The following is a 22,353-nucleotide window of genomic DNA, read 5'->3' on the forward strand; positions in this document are numbered from 1 at the left end:
AGCATAGTTCTTTTTCCTGAGTAGGTACTCAGTAAATGTCTACTGTTTGATTGCTCTGCTGCTGATTCATTCCCATCATTACTTCCCAAAATATTTCTATTTTCAGTGTAGGGGTTTCAAAATGCCTTTTCACTGTGAATATGAATTTATTTATTACCTAATACGATTCCTCATAATAAAATAAAACATTAACTAGTAGGTCTAAATAGGTACTGAATTAAATTAATATGATCAGATTAATAGAAAAAATTCAAATGCAGTTTCACCCCAATCTAATTAAATCAGAATCTTTGTAGGTGAGCCCAGGTACAGTATGTTTTAAAGCTCTCTGGGTGATTCCAATATGAAACAAAAGTTCAGCATTGCTAGTTTAATTCATATCCTACTAGATTTTAAAATAGAATATTATATTTTTATTACAGTGTCCAAAAGCATATTTTTTATAATACGTAATTTGGAAATATCAGTGAAGACCAGTTCAGAGAAAGTTTTTCTTTTCTTTTCTTTTTTTTTGGCTTATGGGATGTAATTGAATCAGTTATGAATTAATGTAGATAAGCTATAGTAATTTTTGTAATCCCGGTGCGATCTAACTTTAAATACATGTGGCTTCTTAATCAGACAGGGCTTATTGATGTAGGTTATACCTTTCTCCTAAAGTAAATATATCAGATAATTTTGCCAAATTATTTTCACCATTTTAAAAACATGAAGACATGTTGCAGATATTTTGTATGTGCTAGTCAAAGTCAGTCTCAGCTCTACATAGGGTATATAAAGGTTGTTATCATAAAAGGATCTCTGAATCATTTAGGAGCATTTTATGCAGAAGAAACTAAGGTCATTTTTTTGCTTACTCAACGTCAGAAACCGTAAAAGGTAGAAAAAAGACAGCCTAGTACTGTTAATAAGACCCTGAACGTGAGTCAGAATACTTTGCTTCTCCATGAAGCGTACTTGCTGTGTGACCCTTGACAAGTCTCTTAACTTTTGATGGTCTCCAATGTTTTATTTGTAAAATGAAGGTATTGAAGTAGAAGGTGTATAAGATTCTTACAGCTGGAAAAGGGGAAGATGAGAGAGTAATGGGCTTTGAGTGCTTCCAAGTCAGGCATTATGTGAAGTGATTTAAAATAATTCTCATAGAACCCTCAAAAATCCAATAACTCTATAAAGAATTTTCAAGTGGGTGGACACAAAAACTTCTAGATTGTTAAAGTAAGCCCATGAAAAATCAGATAACACAAAATAAAAATACATTAATTTTTTTGATTCCGATTCCTTCTCAGAAAGAGAATTTCATACGTCGTGAATGTCAGCCAGTTTGTTTTATAAATCTCCAGTGACTTCCAGTTGCTGACATCAGATAGTGCCCTGGGAGGTGATGACAATTTGTCCATTTTCGTAGTATGATCCTTTACTTCACCCAAAATCTTTATCATCCTCACGATTCAACATTTTATTCTGCATTGAGGAGGAGGTGGCCCTAAGATGTATATTCATGGTAATGTCTGAAGCTACTGTCTCAGGACGACTTTCACAGGGGGCCCAGGCTCTGATACATGGGTCTGATGTTACAAATCCAGATTGGCTTACCAACTTTTGCTATCGTTGGTACCATTGAACTTGGATACTTTTCTGGACAAGTATTTTGCAACTGGGTTCACAAAGATTGTTACTCCTTCAGGCTAAAAGTCAAAGTTCATCCACTGCCTTAAAAGTTATAAATAGTGAATTACCCAGTGTCATGTTCATGTAATGCATATACATATACACATACATATAATCATATATAGTCCACTGCACAGAAACATCACTGGTACCATGCACTAACCTGATCCTGGGTGAAGGAATTAAATGTGAAGGCCTAAAATAGTCATTCTCAAAGACAGGCCCAGGGATCAATTAATTCAACGTCATTTCACCAGGGGGAGTAAAGCTATGCCCAGGTCAGATTCGTAGCTAAAATTCTGGTAATTTGAACCAAGAGACTGTGCTAATCAGCCAGTTAGCAACAAAACTAACAGATAATTATCACGCCTCTACCATATGTCAGACATCGTTAAGCACTGGGGATATAATGATGAAAAAAACTATCCATGACTCCAAGGAGTTTACATTCTAGTGGAAAGATGAAGATAACCAAACTTAGACAATTAAAAAAAAAATGTAAGATCACATTAGATATTGACTAGTATGATGAGGAAGATAGAAAGGGAAATGATTGAGAATGGAACCCTTTTATCTCTGAAGGGTAAGGGGGGTCATGGGGTATTCTCTGTTAACTGAGATTCAAATAATGAACGGTAGCAGTGTCAGAAAGATGGAGGGGAAAAGTGTTTCAAGCAGATGGAGCAGAAAATGCAATGATCCTGAGATGAGAATGAGGAGCTTTTTCTGCAAGAGAAGTTTTAATAGTGATGGGCTTTTGAAATCTTAATTTCACTCATATATTCATTCATTTATGGTTTATTCATCAAAATATATATTGAGGACCTACTATGCTCATGTACTTTTCAAGACACAGTTCCCTGGCCTTGTGATGCTTACGTTTTCATGGGGGACACAGACCAATAAGGAGTACATAAGAAGAAAATTATATAACACATCAGAAGACAAGAGCTTTAGACAAAAGAAAAAGAGCATCAGGAGAACCAGGAGTGGGGATGGAGTGCTCAGGGAGGGCCTCACTAAGAAACTTCGGCAGGAGCCAAGACTTGAAGCATGCAGACATGCTTAGCCATGCAGACATGTGGGAAAGGACATTCGGGGAAGAAGAAATAGCAAGCACAGAGCTGTGTTGGAGAAATAGTAAGGAAGCCAGTGTGGCTGGAGCAAAGTGAGGAGGAAAACAGTGAGAGACACAATCAGAGGGCTGGTGGGAGCCTGATCATATCCAATAATGCCAGGACTTTTCCTCTGAGAGATGTGGGTAGGCATTGTGGGGTCTTCACTGTCATTTTAAGATCAGCGTGGGCATACAAACCAAGGAATTCCATCCCAAATGGAATTCCAGCACCAAGGGAGGCTGGGCGTACCACGAATTGGTGAGACCAGGAGATTAGGTCCACCACAGCCATGCGTGGTGGTCCTAGAGACGGTGGTGAGGAGGAAAGGCAGGCTGACTCTCGTAGGGGCCTGTGATTTCAGAGGTGAAGAGCAGTGCTACATTAGGAAATTATTTTTTATTATATTTTAATCTAGGAACCATTCGACTTCCTAAAATGACAATAACAAACTGTTCTGTAGAAGTAAGATATAAACACGCACCCAACGCCATATAAAAAGGAAAGTACCTGAAGCAGTCCATAAAACTTTAAATTTCAATAGAGTGCTAATTTAATCAGGGAAACTACAGCATTTTTGCTGTCTTCATTAAGCATGTTATATGATCTCTGAGAATTCTATCTGCATCCAAAAAGGAAGTTACACTCCTTTCATCTCTAACAGATGTGGGCATCAAACGTTTATGGGCATGAAAAAGGTCTTTCCACTAAAGGAAACCCTGTCAAGTAGCAGGCTTTTTTTTTTTTTATTATGTTGTTTTATGCACAAAACATTTCTTGTGAAATCACTGAGGCCACATAAACGTGAAAGCAGCAATGTACTATTTTCATAACACATATTTGTCTGTCACTGCTGTTTTGGGCAGAATTTGTCCCACAGTGATCTTTGGGTTAGTGGTTTCTAAGTAGCCACCAGACTTGACCTTCCAGGGGCCTCACGGACAGTGATGCATTGATCCACAGAGACCACCTTTGGGGCTCCTGCTTTTGGCTAAGAGACAAGCAAAGTTTTCTTTTCCTGAAGTTATTTTACTCATCCTTGACATTTCCTTCCACAGTCCTTTATAGAAACAGAATTAAAGTGTATTGGGAATAACAATGAGGAAAAGAATTCATTCATATTTTATTATTTTAATATCTCACATTAGTATCACTGGTGATTTATGTGCCCTAATCCTTTGTCCATCTGTTTTGTATTCTCCGTGTCTGTCAGGGATGTTGAATGAGGGTAGCCAGTAAATAGGCTGTCAGGGAAGAGTGTGGGGAGTGGGGGGTTGTGGGGTGAGGTGAGTGAAGGCTTATTTTCTCATTGATCTTTGACTTTGCTTTCCAAAGCAGGGAGACACTGATTCCATGCTTCTGATCGGCTACAGGGAGGGGAGGTAATGCCCAGTAGTTATATGTTATAGATTATCTGTTGATTGCTAAAATAAAAGGGAAGGTTAAAAAAAAAAAAGGTGCTTTGTATAAATGGAAAGTTCTGGACACTTGACAATGACGCACTTCTCAGTATGTTGAGAATCATCTTTCTTTCTCCCCAGACTCACTCAGCCTTGACTGTCATGATAGCCATTTTCATTTCTGCCTGCCTGGCATTGAGCAGCTGCTGGCCTTCACAGGGAGAGCGAGCCACTATTTGCTCTGAGCTCCTTGCTGGGTATAGTGATTGCCTGCCCATCCCATCATGAAGACAGTGGGCACCCCAGCTCAGGGAAATGGAGTGTGCTTTTCCTTACCAGGACATTTTGCTTTTGTGCTTCGATTTCACAGAGAAAAACAAAAGGTAGCTATTAGAATATTTATTCTTGGCTCCTGGGAGACACTGCATTCCTACTGGCAGGCGTTTTCAATCCACTCTTGACAACTGGCATGAATCACTCTCTGCTTTAGAGTAATATCATTCTTGCTTCAGGTTTCTTAGGTAAAAACCATGAAGGTCCCCATTTTGCTGGATCCCTGTATGTTACTGATTATAAGAGAGTAATTGTGATGAAGTGGGCATCTGACACCATTTCCTAAATATTGCTAGCATTACTTTCCCCTGGGTTGCAAGCATTGGATTTGGATTTTTCCTACCCCCTTTCTTTCTTTCTTTCTTTCTTTCTTTCTTTCTTTCTTTCTTTCTTTCTTTCTTTCTTTCTTTTCTTTCTTTCTTTCTCTTTCTTTCTTTTTCTTTCTTTCTTCCTTTCTTTCTTCTTTTTTTTGTTTTAGATTCTATTTATTTAAGAGAGAGAGCGCGAGAGTGAGTGCGTTTGCACAAGCAGGGGAGAGGGGCAGAAGGAGAGAGAGAAGCAGACTCCCCTCCTACCAGGGAGCCCGATGCTGGGCTTGATGTGGGGCTCAATCCCAGGACCCCGAGATCATGACCTGAGCTGAAGGCAGACTCTTAACCCTCTTAAACGACTGAGCCACCCAGGTGCTCCTCCTACCCCCTTTCTTGAAATGCATGACTAAGTAACTGTCACTTCCTTCCACGATGCTTGGTTATTCTCTTTGAAAAAGGAAGCAAAACAAGAATATTATTCTGTGAGAATACCCCAGCCCTGTTGTTTGAGGATGCCACCTTCTAATTTAAAGTGCTCTGGCCATCCAAACATTGCTTCTCACATGTGTACTTGTTAAAGGGTATAGAACAGACATCTTCACACTCATTTTGAAAAGGCTAGAGTACATATGTTAAGCTTTGCAGTTCATATAGTCTCTGTCACAGCTGCTCAACTGTGTTGTACTGTAAAAGCAGCCATAAGACATTATGTAAATAGACATGGCTGTGTTCCAATAAAACTTTATTCACAAAACCAGATGGCCGACTGCAGTTGGCCCACAGGCAATAGTTTTCTGACCTTTGGTATAGAAGATGATTCTTGGAACCTTTGGCGTAACGGCTTTCCGTCTGCTCTTAGTTGATTAAGAAGATGTTGTTGCCAAAGGTCCTAGCAGCAACCTTCCCAGCATGAGTGATTTCTGCTGATCTAATTACACATCTTTTTTTTAACTCTATTTGCTCTAGACCCATCACCAGCAGAGTAGGCAAGAGCCAGGGAAATTGTTGCAAAAAAAAAAAAAAAACAGAGTATCCAGAAGTCCGCACTCTCTAAAGTGTAGCTTTATTTTGTCATCCAGGCTTGGAAGGTCAGCCTTCATTTTGGCTTCCCATCCCTGTGTCCATTGCCAGCTCCCTCTATTTCAGTCCTGGCAAGCTGAGATCCTACGGTCTCCTAACCTCACGTTACCAGCATCACTGGCCCCAGTAATAGGAACCCAATCCGTGAGCTAGCCCTTTGACAATGCAGAAAACTTTCCATGTGCCTTACTTGATGTGATCCTGGCCCAATCGTTTGAGGTCATTACTATTATTTATGTATTTATTTATTTACTGTTTTTACTAATAAAATCTCTCTGGAAAGGTTGAGTGACTTCTCCAAAGCGACGTATCAAATTTATTTGGTGGAACTAGATTTCACCTTCGGGTGACTGAGAAATCCCTGGCTCTTAATCCCTGGGATCTGTCCTCTATCTGTCACTATTCCTTAGGCCCAATTCACTGAAGATCTGCCTTTCACTGTTCCTGTTTCACATCTTCTCAGATAGGTTATCAATAGCGTAGATGCCAGGCCCCATTCTCTGGAAAGAAGAGGAAAGCTATGGAAGACTACCCAGGCTGAGGATGTTTTAAAATATATGATGCTGACCACCAGGACCAATGGTAGTAGGAGACAAGTCTTTGGCCCCAAATGTTCAAAGATATGGAATCTGCCTCTTCCCTTAGAGTTAAGCAAGACCAGTGCTCTCCAAGGAGGTCCCTGGATCTGGTTCCCAGTGCTCTTGTAAAACAGCAGAAGCTTCCTACTTTTTGAACCCTGTGGCTGGGCTGCAGGGTCTGATCTGGTCAGGGGTAGGTTGTAGAAAACTGGATGCTACAGTGAGATGGTCTTACCCAAGCAGTGTGAGAAGGCAACCCCAGAAGGAAATGGTAATGTTGAAAACTCACAGTCCATGAAATCCAGGCGGCCAGGATGGAAAGGTGAAAATTATCAAGACTAAAGAAGGTTAAAGCAGGGCACCTGGGTGGCTCAGTTGGTTAAGCGACTGCCTTCGGCTCAGGTCGTGATCCTGGAGTCCCGGGATCGAGTCCCGCATCGGGCTCCCTGCTCCGCGGGGAGTCTGCTTCTCCCTCTGACCCTCCTCCCTCTCATGCTCTCTGTCTCTCATTCTCTCTCTCGCAAATAAATAAAATCTTAAAAAAAAGAAGGTTAAAGCAGTTGATAAAGTTGGGTTGTAGCACTGGGAGTCATGTGCTAGTACACACACAGACTTATACACACACTTATACACACAAGTGCCACTGGGATGTTGAAGTGTGTTGACAACAGACATTAAAAAGAAACAACTAACCAATCACACAAAATCCAATCATTCTAGGCCAGCTGATCATCTGCTCAGCTCTTTAGCAAGGGAGCCAAACACAGGAGAGCTAAGACTTGACCTACGTAAATCTGTAAGGATTCTCTTTTCTTCTTTTTCTGTTGCTTCAAGCAGAGAAGTACCTCAGAAATTCTTTGCTCCACTAAGAAGTCCTTGGCTTCTGCCACTCACTATTCTTTAGACAATTATCTCAAATCCTCTGCTAAAGGGCTTTTGAGCTACCTTCTCCCAATAGCTACTTTTTTTTAAATATCTGAAGTAGAAAGGAATCTGAAGAAAAGAGAAATAAGAAGCCAAAAGACATGATGCTTAAGAAACCAAGCATAGGCTCTTTCTTGTTAAGAAGAAAAGGCTAAGGAGGAAGAAAAGACAAACAAATGAGTAGGATTGTTTCTAAATGAGATATAGAGATTTTAGGCCTGACTAGGTTTTTAACACAACCTCCATAATGAATCACTTACTCTGAATCAAGCACCGGTGAATTCCTATGAATCCTCTGTAAAATACCTACAGGAAAAACCCAGAATCTTTGTACAAATATTTACCATATTCTTTAATTTTTGCTAATAAATATTCATTTATAAATATCTATATTTATATAATATAGATATATATGTATATATTTAGAAGGCTATACTGTATGTGCGTGTGTGTGAGTATATGCTCCCCAAGTTTTAAACTAAAAAACTGAAAACTTGCTTAAAACTCCCAAATTTTTTCAGTTAAATGCTCATGAATTTTAAAGAGATGAAGAAGTCTTCTGGTGAACTGAATTCTGTTCTACTCAATGATGTATCATAATTGTAATTACATACACATTTTTACAGTGCTATAAGAAAATGCCAGTTAAGATGTTGTTTAGGACCCAATGTCAAGAGTTTACAAATTTGTATCAGAAATTAATTTGTTACTTTGGCTTCTTTGCTGGAATATAATTTTATGCTTAAAATGCCATCATTCAATTATTTTATAATGATGAGAAAACCGAGTCCACTTTAGGTTATTTTATTTTGTTAGTGTATTTTTTTTTATGTCTCCTAACAAGAACATTCTAGGATGCAAAAGAATTTGCTACTCCCTTTCTCTCATATATGGCCAGCAACTTGAGCTGAATTAAAAATGAAACCAAAGTGAAAATTAGCTTTGTGGGGCACCTGAACGGCTCAGTCGTTAAGCGTCTGCCTTCGGCTCAGGTCATGATCCCAGGGTCCTGGGATGGAGCCCCGCATCGGGCTCCGTGCTCTGCGGGGAGCGTGCTTCTCCCTCTGCCTGCTGCTCCCCCTGCTTGTGCTCTCTTTCTTTGTCAAACAAATAAATAAAATCTTTAAAAAAATAATAAAAAATAAAATAATAAATATATATTAGTGTGATTTTTAAAAATTAATTTAGGGACTACCCTCAAGCATTGTTTTAAAATGCGATGGAGGGGCACCTGGGTGACTCAGTCGTTAAGCGTCTGCCTTCGGCTCAGGTCACGATCCCAGGGTCCAGGGATCGAGCCCCGCATCAGGCTCCCTGCTCAGCGGGGACTCTGCTTCTTCCTCTCCTGCTCCCCCTGTTTGTGTTCCCTCTCTTGCTGTGTCTCTGTCAAGTAAATAAGTAAAATCTTAAAAAAAAATAAAATAAAATAAAATGTGATGGAGTGCTGTCTTTGCCCTATATTGGCAAAATATGTATATCAAGTGTCAGCTCTGCCAAAGAGAATTGTATTTGCCTTGGTCAACTAATGCAATTCTTAACTTACCTTGGAGAAACTTTTCTTTTTTTTTTTCCTTGCCTAATAAAAAATGTAACACATTAATACAAAATAAAAATCAACAAAGGGTTACAATATTAAAATATACATCATTTATAAATGTATATTTGTATATGTATATATATGTATATATGTACATACACATATGTATGCATGTACATATACATATGTATATATGTATATCTCACATAGTTATATGTATAACTATGTGAGGATTTTATTGATTTTAGACCATAATAAGATAAAATTAATCAGCACTCCATCTGTACCAAGTTTTTAGTCCTTTACAAAGGAAGTGGGCAGTGATTGATATTTTTCTGTCTGCAAGATAAGGTTTGCTAGTAAATCAAACAATATTGCCATACACATGTTGCATATATTTCGTTAAAATGACTCTATCAGCACTTCATCTAGAGACATTTGCTAATTTTTATAGTATATATCTTAATTAAATAATGTTGATAATTAGTACCATTTATTATTATTATTAGCTTATTCTAATGCCAGGTCCTAAAACAAGTGCTCGATGTTTTCTTTTTGTTAGAGTCACTTGGTCATCACAGTCTTAGGAAGTAGATCATTTTATTACCCCCATCTTATAGATAAACTGATTAAAGACTATTGCCCTGCCTCCCTCAAGTTCACCATCCAACAGTGATAACCAATTTCATTAACATTATGTAAACATTTTTAAAAGTATTACTCCATGCAATGTATTGTCATTTTTACTCCAAATTATGCAAGGTATTACAGCATTTTATATTTTAATAGCACAGAAGATAAATAAAATTATTATTTATCATCATTCATTACAGTCTTTCAACCAGCCCATAGGAGTGACTACTATTAAAAAAAAAACAACAATAAAAACTTGCCCCAGATAACCGTTCAAAAAAACAAAGGCTTTGTGATCGATTGATTTCTGTGTTATTTTGAAATTAAAAGTCTTCTTTCACAAACTATTGAAGCAAAGCTCTCTCCTATGAGTGGTTTTATTCTATAGCAGATGTCTCATTCTCCAGATACATGCATTTTTCAGCCAGTTTAAGCTGTTTAAAACATGCCTAATTCTAGATATGTGTTCACATTTTGATTACCACCAAATGTTCCAGCTCTGTCCCCATATTTCACAGACTGACTTGGAAAGGCGCCAGCAAAGCCAGCTGAAGAGCTGCTGGAGGCCTGCGGAGGTCAGCAGGGAGTGCTGCCTTTTGTACTCAAGATGGAGGTTTTTCAGATCCGTAGGCTTTAGACTCTACCACCAATTCTGTTTAGGTTGTTTTTAAAACTTGGGGTTTTTTGTTAAGTCACCTTAGTTTTCTCTCATCACAAGACAACTCTACCTTTAACGAGAAATAACAAAGGAACAGAAAAGAATAAAATCTAACAGTGGAGGCCATCAACAGGTTTTCTTTCTTGAGCACCTCTTTTTCAGGCATTATCCTTTATAACACTTCATAACAGGCCCTACCTGAAAAGAAGGGGGAAAAGAAACTTTACATGATGAGGAAAGGATGGGCATTAAAGATAGTGAAAGGTGTCGCAGGAAATGAAAATAGTGACAGAAAAAGAAAAGTAATTCCCTGTTGGCCAAAACATTATTTTCTGTAACCTGTTCACACTGACTTCTTTTTGTGGATATTTATTTCTTGCCATCCCATTCTGGTGGGGGAAAAAAATGTATTACTATGCTCAGCTGTGAATCAGCACTTACTGAGGAGACTATCTCTTGGTTGTAACTGTTTCTTTCTTAATTAAATACTAAATGTATCCCCTGAAATAATTACAGTGGTTTTAATTTTTTTTTATTTTTTTAAAGATTTTATTTATTTGTGAGAGAGAGCGAGCAAGCACGCGTGCGAGAGAGAGAGGGAGAGAGAGAGAACAAGCAGGGGGGAGGGGCAGAGGGAGAAGCCGACTCCCCGCTGAGCAGGGAGCCTGATGCGGGACTCCCGCACTTGATTCCAGGATCCTGGGATCATGACCTAAGCCAAAGGCAGACGCTTAATCAACTAAGCCACCCAGGTGCCCCTACAGTGGTTTTTAATGTGTCCCTTTAATTTTAGGGGAAGAAGTAAAAATTTTTAAAAATTTTTAACAAGAATCATTTCTTTTTGAAGAAGGACAAGGACTAATAGCTAGAGTTGTAACTTCTTTTTCATCATACGCCCAATCAGTTTAATTTCTTTTTCTCCTAGATTAAAAAATAAGCTGAGGCCAGCAAAAAGCTGTAACTGGGTCACTAATTAAATGTCAGACATCTGCTTGCCTTATAGAGTTGAGGGCTAAGTAGTTGAAGAAAATAAAATCATGAACTGTCATGATATTTGTGACAATATATGTGGGGGAGATGAGGGATAAAGCTGGAAGGTTCACTGACGGATAGAACTATTTATATAGCCCATGATTTATAGAGATAAGTGACTGAGAAAGCATAAAACCTTAGAGTGTAGAAGTTTTGCCTCCAAATGTCCAAATCTTTCAGATATGTGTTTGCACTACACTGTGGGTTAAAAAATAAAAGAGGTGTGAGCACTCAGTCTGCATCTAGACACCCAGAGGATGAAGAGTTACCTACAAGAACAAGATTAGAAAGCAGCCCATGAGCTAGGAGAAGAAACAAGATGGGGTGACATGGCTTGTCATTGAGGCCTGAGGATTGACTCCTGGATTGTGTCAATGGAGGAACCAAGGACAGCTATTTGGGTGGAGTTGTGGGGAAAGAAGCCTGATTAAAGTGGATTCAAGAGAAATTTAGAAGAGAAGAAATGGAAGCAAGTATAGGCAACTCTTTCAAAGAGCTCTGCTCTAAAGAGGTGTACAGAAATGGGGTGATAGCTAGTGGGGAAAATAGGGTCAAGGAGAGTGTTTGGATGAAGACAGGTAAGAGGAAGGTTTTGACATGGTGAATTGGAAGTCTCCTAACAACATGATAATGTCTATGATTTCATTTTGCTTTCTTAGCATATGAGCAAGTTACTGTTCAAACTCATTTCCTCATGTCAAAATATGGCTTAATTTCTACCAAGAGCATTGGCTTCCAACTATAGATCAATTATGATTACAAGCTTTAAGTGGCTATTGCATTTCTTCATTATGCTGCATTTACATCAACAGGTAATGCCAAGGGTATAGAAATCTTGTGAATTTCAGGAAATTATATTTGTTTCAAGATCTATAACCCAAGCTCTGTTTACCAAGCCCTGTGCTCATGAGGGGTATCTTTGTCCAATTCTCACCAAGGCATTTTAGCATTCTGTAGACCAGCAAACCTCGCTTCTCAAAGCTGGCTCTCGTTCTTCATTCCCCAGAGAGAGGAGGCAGGAAGTGTCCTCTTCCAACTGCCATTCCAGGAGTCCATGAATATATTTAGGAGTCTCTCCATCTTAGATCCATGATATTTATGGGGAAAATATACCCTGAAACTATATGAAAGGATGGCAGTAAATCTAATGAGTGCATATATGAGGAGAACTAAAATCTCTCCTTATATTTTCCACATGACCTTGGATAAGGTTCTTGGTCATCTGTCGACTCAAGTAGCCATTCTTTGGATATGAAGATAGTGGTATTCGGCACCAGAAATATTTTCAAAGGGCATTCTGCACATTAAAAGTTCTAATTATCCTTCTTCCAGCCAGCAGCATCAGTCCTGATTATTAAAGAGTTTTATAATCCTAACTGGCCTAAATTTTTTTCAATGCAGTCCTTCAAATTACCCTTCTGCAGTTTGAATCTTTCCCAAAGCATTTAAATTTGCATACACAAAAAGAAATACCACTGCTTATTCATGAATGCTACTGAACAAAACCTATATTTATTTCATGTTCAGGCTGTAAATATCAGAAATTTATGGATGATGGTTTCTTAAGAAATAAGCACTATAGGCTCTGAAATGACTGGCAGTTCTATTATAAGGGATTTTGAACAAGCTTTCAAGCAGAGGCTCCTGGAGAAGAATTTACGTACTTTGCTGACTGTAAAGACATTCCACAGCAAAATATTAGAAATTTACTTGTTCTCAACATGCCATGATAGTTGTGATTGAACTCTGGAGTTTTGCTATCTAGAAATTAAGCATCTTTGGAGTTATCTATTTCGTGATGAGCTGTAATATTGCTTTTCCTAATTAAAGAAAATCCATCCAATCAGCTCTACCATGGAGTCTTCTGAAAGCCAGCTTTGAATTGCAAAAGTAAAAATCAATTGCAATCAAGCTTCAATGAAATAACCCAGTTAATAATTTTTCCCAGTTAACAATTTAAACATAATCACCAAAAAATAAGATTTGGTTTGCTTGGACATTCATAAAATGGTGATGAACGAACGTATCTCTGTATTTTGCCAAGTTTCTTTTTTTTTAATTCCACACATTCCCTAACTACCTCCTTTTCCTTCCCCTTTCTTTACACTAACCACAAACTGCCCTTATCCAAGGGTCTTAGTTGATAGAACCAACTGACCAGTGCCCCACAGGCTGGCTTAATCAACTCTTTTTGGTTTGGATCATGCTGGAAAGTGGGCAGTGAGAAGTATGTCTGCCTGAGTCTTCACAGAGAGGCCCCTCTTCCTATTATACTTCATTCATGAAAGGGACAAAAAGCCTGGCAAGTCCTAATTAATGACTGTCATAAAAAGATAATTAAGACACTATATAAAGTCATGACTCTTGTTTTAACTTCCCTAAAATATAAATGTAATTAAGTGAGAAGCTTTCCTCAATAGGGTGAGTCCAGCTTTCAAAACCAGCCCATTTCATTGCTCAGTCATTTTCTTCCCTGGACCAGTCTATGTTGAGCTTGTATGTTTCCTTTCTCAGGGTTGAGTCTCTCCTCTGTGCTTTGGTTAGATGTTAAGGAGAAAAATAAAGCATTTCCAAAATCCAAACAATGTTTTTAAAATCTCAAAATCCGGAGCACCTGGGTGGCTCATCATTAAGCGTCTGCCTTCAGCTCTGGTCATGATCCCAGGGTCCTGGGTTTGAGCCCCGTATTGGGCTCTCTGCTCAGCAGGAAGCCTGCTTCTCCCTCTCCACTCCCCCTGCTTGTGTTCCCTCTCTCTCTCTGTCTCTCTCTGTCAAATAAATAAATAAAATCTTAAAAAAAATAAAATAAAACCTCAAAATCCATCTGTATAGAAACTTTTGGCTAATCTGTAATACACCTTGTAACCTACATATGTGCTGGCAGATTCCTCTCAGAGACGCTAATCAGCTTGCCATGAGCATGTCACCATTCTTAAAGGCACATTCATGGTGTTGACTTGTACATATGCTTTTAGGGGAACATTGCAGTGATCTGTATGTCTACAGTCTTGTAACACATGAATATATACAGGAAGTCTTTTTCTTCAGAAGCAATTGGCTTTCATTCACAGACCTCGTGGAATGGTATAGGAATCATCTTGCAAATGTCATAGGTTTGTTTGCCAAAATCTGTTAAATGATTTTTTTTTTACTAAAAGACCAATTTCTGGGGCACTTGGGTGGTACAGTCAGTTAAGCATCTGACTCTTGGTTTTGGCTCAGGTCATGAGATCGGGCCCTGCATCCAGCTCCATGCTCAGCTGAGATTCTTTCTCCCTCACCCTCTGCCCCTCTTGCTTATGCTCTCTCTCTCCCTCTCTCTCTCTCTTTCTCTAATAACTAAATCCATAAATAAATTTATAATAAATAAATAAAAGACCAATTTCTCAGCATTTTTAAAGCTATAGTTTCATCCTTACCTGTTCCTTAGGGGTCTTTTTTTTTAATAAATGTATTTGTAAAATAAATTAATGCATATCATTATAGACAATTCATAAAACACAAAAAGTAAAAAACAACATCAATATTTTCACAAAGAAAACTACCATTAACATTTTGATGTATTTTTGTAAATTTTTCTTTCCTATGTTAATGTGATTAATCATTTTATTTGTTTTTATCACAAAATGAGAATGATCCTATAACATCTCTTAGAGAAATTTTCTCTTACCTGATTTATCCCCTCACAGTGTAAGTATGGTTTGTGTGATATATTAGAAGAGTGCATAAAATATATCTGCACATTTTAAGGAATAATTGTAAAGTAAATAATCTTGGTAACTATCATCATTGTCAAAAATAGCCAGCAACACAGAAGCCGCTGATTGCATCCTGTCTTTCTCCCATAAAGGTAACCACTCTCCCGACTTTTGTGACAATAACTTCCTACAAATACATCCCTACAAATATGGGTTATTTTTTCCTGTTTTTGAACCATATATAAGTGGAATTATATCATATGCATTCTTTTCCAAATTGTTCCTTTTGCTCAGATCTATCTTTATGAGATTCATTCAGGTCATGTACTTACTTAATTTATCTTTAATACTATGTAGTATTCCATTGAATGAGTTTGCCATAATTTATATATTCATCTTACTCTTAATGGGCATTTGGAATAATTCCAGCTAATGGCTATTATAATGATGTTGTGAATAATTTTGAACATGTCTCTTGGGGAATATGTGCAAATTTTTCCTACTGTGAATATCCATGAATGGAATTGCTAAGGCATAGATATCTTAAGTTTTACTAGATAATGCCAAACTGTTTTCAGAAGAGGCCGTGCCAATTGACATTTCCAACCAGCTGTTCCACATTCTCACTAACATTTTCTATTACCATATTTAAAAAAATATTTTGAGAAGCTAATGGGTTTGTAATTTTACTTCAGAATATTATTAACTTGCAGTTCTCTAATTACTGAATTTGAACATATTTCTACATCAAATTTATTAGTCACTTGGATTTTCTTTTTGTAAAGTATATCTTTTAGGTCTTTTACCCATTTTTTTTCCCATTGTGCTGACTATATTTTTCATACTGATTTGTAGGAGTTCTTTATTTATTCTAAATACTAGTCCTTTACCAGATATATGGGTCATAAATGTCTTTTCTAACTCTGTTATTTGTCTTTTTACTCTCTTCTTGGTGTTCTTTGATGAAGTGAATTTATTAATTTCTATGAATTGTAATTAATCAATCTTTTCCTTTATGATTTGTGTTATTAATCTATTTAAGAAAGCCGCCCTACTTCAAGGTCATAAATATATCATTCTATATCATGTCTATAAAAACTTTGTAGTTTTTCCTTTTATATTTATAATGCTGATAGACCTAGGATTGTCAAGTATGAACTAGAGATATAATTTCATTTCTTTTCTAAATGGATATCCAGTTGCCTCATTGAAACTTACTAAGAAGTCCATTCTTGCCTCTTGTCAATTCTGTTATGTAGCAGATGTCTATATATGTGTAGGTCTACTGTTAGCATCTTTATTTGAATCCTTATGTCTACATCTCTTTGCCTTTGGTTTTTACATGGGAAAGTATATGTTTTCTCTTAAATTCAGTTTAATTTCTTTTTTTCTTCATTTGGGGAAACTCAAATCCTGAGTTTGCTATGTCCCCTGCCCTGCTCTTGTCAGCACAACTGTGGCAAATTATCCTAAAACTGTTTTTGCAGTACTTGTCCAGAAGTTTCTAGGACAGGAACAGAGGCAATGGCAAAACAAAACCTTCAGAAAAGATTCCAATTAAATTTTTGAAGTAATCATTGGGCATATTGGTCCTTGGGTGGACTCAGTTTCAGTAAACTGGTATCCTTTTCTCAGCCTCCCATTGGCCTAGACTGCCCTGCCATTGAGTTCCTAATGTGATGCCCAGCCATGAGGATTTTTTTGCTATCAGTTTGACAAAGGCATTGACCCACACACTGGACCTGTGAGTAATGTGTCCTCATACACATCCTTTTAATGAATACATTGGAACTGTTGGACCATGTGACTACTTAGTTCAAAGTTAAGACTCCTTAAACTCTTGCTTTTATGTCTCAACTTTAAGGGCCCTAAATGCAAATATGTAACAAAAAATAAGGGGTAAAACAGAACAGCTGATAGATGTGGTCTTAAATTCATAATTCAGATTATGAGATATAGGGAGATAACAAGAGATGATTAAAACCAGCCACTAGAATGAAAGTGCCTTGAGGGCATCTCAAGTTCACCAGTGCATTCCCAATGTCTAGAACAGTGTCTGGCACACGATAGAGGCTTAGTTTTACAAAACATGTTCTTATTCCAATTTCCCAGGAGTCTTCTGTTGGAAAAGATCTCTTCTGCAGAAGTCTAGTGTCTAGCAAATTCAAAAGAGAGTAGTATATTATCCCTTTCTTTTTCTACCTCCTGGGCATGCTTGATAAGAAAAGTAAAGGAAGTCTCAAAGAGACTAGAATCTAACTCCTTGCTTTCTATCCCCTTCTTTTCTGAAGCTATGGCATGCCTCCCTAAACCCAAAGAAGGGTAACAAAGATAACATCTTTGTGTGCCCTGCCTCTCCGAAGGAATTTAGCAATAATAACATAGATAATGATGACAATAACAACAGCTGCTAGTACTTGTATAGTGAGGACCATGTGCCAGCGTAGTCTTAAACTCTTTACATGAAACATTTCATTTAATCCACAGAAATCCTATGGAGTTAGCACCTTCATTCCCTTCATTTTACAGATGATGGAGAAGTTAAATGACTCATCCTGGGTCGTCCAGTTAGTAAGACTAATCATAGAGTTAATACCCTGATATGCTGGTGCTAGAGTGTGTGTTCTTAATGGCTATTCTATGCTTCATTTAGACAAGCCAATTCCAGTTCACCCCCAACCCTCTGCATTACATACACACAAACATGTTGATATCTGTGAGAATTGAGGGAGAGGTGTATATTTTATTTCCATTTTCTGGATTTTTATCTTATTTTCTTAATTGAATTCAAGTTCTGTCACCTTGAGACATTGGAGACACCATAGATGAAAAGGACATTAGGTGATGAATAGAACATAGCTTTCAAGAAGCACCATATGATCAGGAAAAGAGATGCAAGAAAAAAGAATTGTGTGCTAGGAAATTCGTGTTAAAGTAGAAATGTATACAGAGTGCTGCAGGAATACAATGAAGGAATGTGATGTGGGTGAGAGAGAGGGGGGCAGGGATGTCAGACAAGTTTTGCAGAGGGTGTTTTGAAGGATGACTAGGAGTTTGACATGTGAGAAAATAGGATATTGGTGTCAGTACAAAGGTGCCAAGTCCTGGGAGAGGCTGGCGTGCTGGGTGAGGGTTGGCATAAGGTACAGTAGAGGAATGATCCAAGGCAAAAGAGTAAGTTGGAAGATCCAGGGTTCTTGAAGAGTCAGCAAATTGGAGTTCTGCAGTGCCTGACGTCATAGACCAAGGTTCAGACAATCCTCCATTTTCCGAAATGAGTCCCATAACTGATGAAGGTCAACAAAACAGAGGCAAGGAAAGGTTAAGCAACTTGTCCTGGGTCACCCAGCTAGTAAGATTTCATGTAATTAAAATCAGTTTGCTGGGAAATAGATAAAGCATTTGGAGAGAGAGCAGATTCTGTGTGAGGTATTTTTCTGACACATACGTGGCCACAGTATTTTGTTCCCTGGAAGTAGAGTGAGTCATGAGGATGCCTTCAGAAGATTAGAATTATTTTCAAGCAGATGCCTTGCACCTATTTCTCGTTCCTTTTATATTATTCCTGAATTATGTGTCTGTATGTAAAAATCTCCTTTAATTAACTAATTGCACTGACATACATTTGCAAGTGTTTCCTTTAATATACACCTACCCTTTTCTGTGATTCAAATAACTATATTCAATTCTCCTAATTTTTCATAATGTTCTCAATTATGATAGCAAAATAGCTCAGTTCTGGGAAAATACATCAATAACTATCTTGAATTGCAGAAACAATAAAATTAAGAGAGTTTTAACTGAACAATTTGAGTTTTTTAATTGAAATATTTGTGCACAGAAACCCATGATGTCACCACTAATGGCTAATTTATTTGTTTGTCTGACTCATAATGAATATGGGAGAATTGTTTTAATAAAGATGAATTGCTTTTAATAAAGACTAAAATCCCTTTAATTTGGTTTAACAGAAGCCACTGTATTGGCAGTTTTGTGGCAAGAAATGCAGGAGTCGGTTCTTTCAGAAGTTCCATGCCAGATTTCAACACTTTGCATGATAAATCAGAAGGGCATTGTTAACATGCTCTATTTCATTTGGAACAGTTTTAACTTTTGGTAGCCAGCTCAATAAATGAAACTGACTGCTTTTAACCTGGGGCAACGCTGTGCTGCACCAGGATATGCCACTGGCTAAGTTGTCACTTTTTATATGGTGTTGGAAGAAGTCGGTGAAAAACTTCAGTGTAAATATCCATTTGCTATGTTTTGCTGTATTTTTTTAAGTTTTTTTTTTAATTTAAATCCAGTTTAATTAACATATACTATATTATTAGTTTCAGAGGTAGAATTTAGTGATTATCATTTAACAGAGTTACAGAATTAATTTAAGAACAAACTGACAACACAGGCCCCATCTCTATTTCACATGGAATGAGGAAGTCGTTTTGACCTCAACACCATAGAGAACAAATCAATGTAGACTGTATATCCTTTTGTGTCTCTGAACAAGTGCCCCAAATCCCCACATTTGTTTCATATCTTTACCCAATGTCTACTATGTGCTCTAAACTATACAAAACACTTGAGGGGATGTATATGTATAAGAGATACAGTGCAGTGGTAGAAAGAAAGGGGCTGAAGCTCTAGGGTTACCTGGCCCTAATAGCCATTTACTAGCTGAAACTTACCTGAGCCTCAGTTTCCTATTAAATGAGAATTATACTAACATGTGTATCTATGGTGGAGACTAAATAAAATAATATAAATAGCATTAGCACATTGTAGATGCTCAGTACCTATTAGTTTCTCATTTTCTATTAAGTCATGAGTTGTGAATCACCTTGGAAAGAACCACATCCATTGTCAGACAAGGATTCAAGTGCCCTATGTATGGCATGAAGGGAAGGCTGTGGGTCACCAATACAAACTGAGTTGCAGTTTCTTGGAGTTGAGAGGATTGGGTGAGGCCTCATGAAGCTGGCAAAATTTGAATTGGGACTTAAGGGTGGCTATAACCCAGATGTGTACAGCAGAAAAGAGATGAAAGTCTTCACTGGATAAACAATATGAGCAGGGTCTTGGGTATAGGACCACACATGTTATTTGCAAGAACTAGGAGTAGAATAATTTGACTACAGCAGATAACTTAGGTAGGTAAATGAAGAACAAACACCATTTTAAAGTTAAATGAAGATTAGTTTGTGGAAGTTAATAATGTATCATTTAGGTAATGGGAGTCACATAAGATTTTTGAATCGAGACTGGTATTTTTTTTTTTAAGATTTTATTTATTTATTTGACAGAGAGAGACATAGCGAGAGAGGGAACACAAGCAGGGGGAGTGGCAGAGGGAGAAGCAGGCTCCTCGCGGAGCAGGGAGCCTGACACGGGGCTCGATCCCAGGACCCTGGGATCATGACCTGAGCCGAAGGCAGACGCTTAACGACTGAGCCACCCAGGCGCCCCAGAGACTGGTATTTTTAAGAAAACTAGTCTAGCTTTAAAATGCAGGATGAATAAAAAAATCAAGTGACCAGAGTCTCAGTAATCAAGGCCTAGGTGAATTAGGCTGGTGGCAGGAGCAATAGGAGAAAGAAGTGTAGAACGTCAATGAAGAAAGAATTGATTGGCTTTGGTTACTGATTGGATATGGGGTAAAAAAGAAAGAAGACACTAAGACTGATTCAAGTACTTAATACTTGTTAATTGGGAAAATGAGAGAAGGTTGAACTAATTTTGGAAGATAATGTGTTTGCTTTTAGATATGTACAACTTGAAGTGATCATAGGGCATCCAAATAGAAAGCTCTAGTCAGTAGTTGGCATACAGGGAGAGAAATTCAAGAGAGAGGTCAGGAAATCAAGATGTGAATCATTCATCTTCATGGAGTAATTAAAAATTTAAAATCAGATTAGTTTTCTAAGGCAGTGTTTCTCAACTGTATCTCGTGTTATTAAACATACTCATTTAATAATAAAAACTTCTGGAGACCCTGATGCAAGTGCTGCTTGCCAGGCACCCTTCTGTTTTTCAGAGATATGGTGGTGAACACCAACAAAGTTCCCATTGTCAAGGAGCAGTCAGCACAGGAATGTTGATTTGCATGCTAATATTCAGTTTTATTTGATAGCTATAATGCCTTATCTCTCAAGAAAGTCTATTTGCATGGAAATGAAGAACAATGGCACTGCTATTAAAATAATTCTAAATCTGTTCTATTTTGTTAAGAAAGTAAATCATTCACAAACTTTGATAACTCATAAATAATTTACTGGTGATAACCATTGTACCTCAATACCTTGGATAAGAAACTTTTAAGGAGAATTTAGATAGACAGCAAAGTGGCACAAAGCTGAACCTTAGGGAATAGACACATGTAATGGTGGGAAAAGTGACCAGTAAATTAAATAAATCAAGAGATAGATGGTTGGGTGGACAATAGACAGACAGATAAATAGAAGTAGATAAGTAGACATTAGAGAATTTAGAAGACTAGAAAGAGAGCCAATTGAGACAGTTCTACTAGAGCTTAGGGAAGAAAAAATTAAAAGAACATGACATATTCCACAGCATTTAGTGATATGGATAGATCTAGGGAATGAGAATTGGGGTTTTGATGCATTGAAAAGCTCACTGATAAACTTTTCAAAGAGCAGTTCAGCAAGCAAAATAGAGAGGAGTCAAAGTAATATCCATGAGGTTATGGAAGATAACATTCATAGGAAAAAAGAAAGTAAAAAATGACTCAAAGTTTTGTCATACACAATTTATTTGTAAACAAATGATAAGTTGGCTATGGGAAAGAGAAATAACGAAGTTCAGGAGGATGAATAGGGTGTGGTTGGGAAGGTGTACAGAATCCCAGAAGCTGAGGCACACCCAGTTGAACCACATAATGTGTGTGTCACAGGAAGTGAATGTTGGGGTCAAGCAGAGGATGTCAGGTCCTAGGACTCAAGTTTAAACAAATTCTTTGTTGGGGAGAAGACCCCTCAACCCCAGTACTACATGGGAGAACTTGAGCTTGGGAAGTTTCAGCCAAAGTTTTTTATGCTGTTCTTTTTTTTTAATTTTTTTATTGTTATGTTAATCACCATACATTACATCATTAGTTTTTGATGTAGTGTTCCATGATTCATTGTTTGTGCATAACACCCAGTGCTCCATGCAGAATGTGCCCTCTTTAATACCCATCACAAGGCTAACCCATCCTCCCACCCCCTTCCCCTCTGGAACCCTCAGTTTGTTTATAAGAGTCCATAGGCTCTCATGGTTTGTCTTCCCCTCTGATTTCCACCCCTTCATTCTTCCCCTCCTGCTATCTTCTTCTTTTTTTTTTTCTTAACATATATTGCATTATTTGTTTCAGAGGTACAAATCTGT

The 22,353-nt window shown here is 37.7% G+C and overlaps 1 protein-coding gene across 1 annotated transcript in view; it reads left to right on the forward strand.

Moving 5' to 3' along the window:
- The window catches only part of MACROD2 (mono-ADP ribosylhydrolase 2), a 412,997-nt gene that overhangs the window by 181,887 nt on the left and 208,757 nt on the right, over positions 1-22,353 (forward strand). The gene's annotated exons all lie outside the window — the stretch shown is intronic.

This window comes from Leptonychotes weddellii, chromosome 10 (genome assembly GCF_054177405.1).
Source record: "Leptonychotes weddellii isolate Sample4059 chromosome 10, ASM5417740v2, whole genome shotgun sequence".
Classification (NCBI taxonomy): Eukaryota; Metazoa; Chordata; class Mammalia; order Carnivora; family Phocidae; genus Leptonychotes; species Leptonychotes weddellii.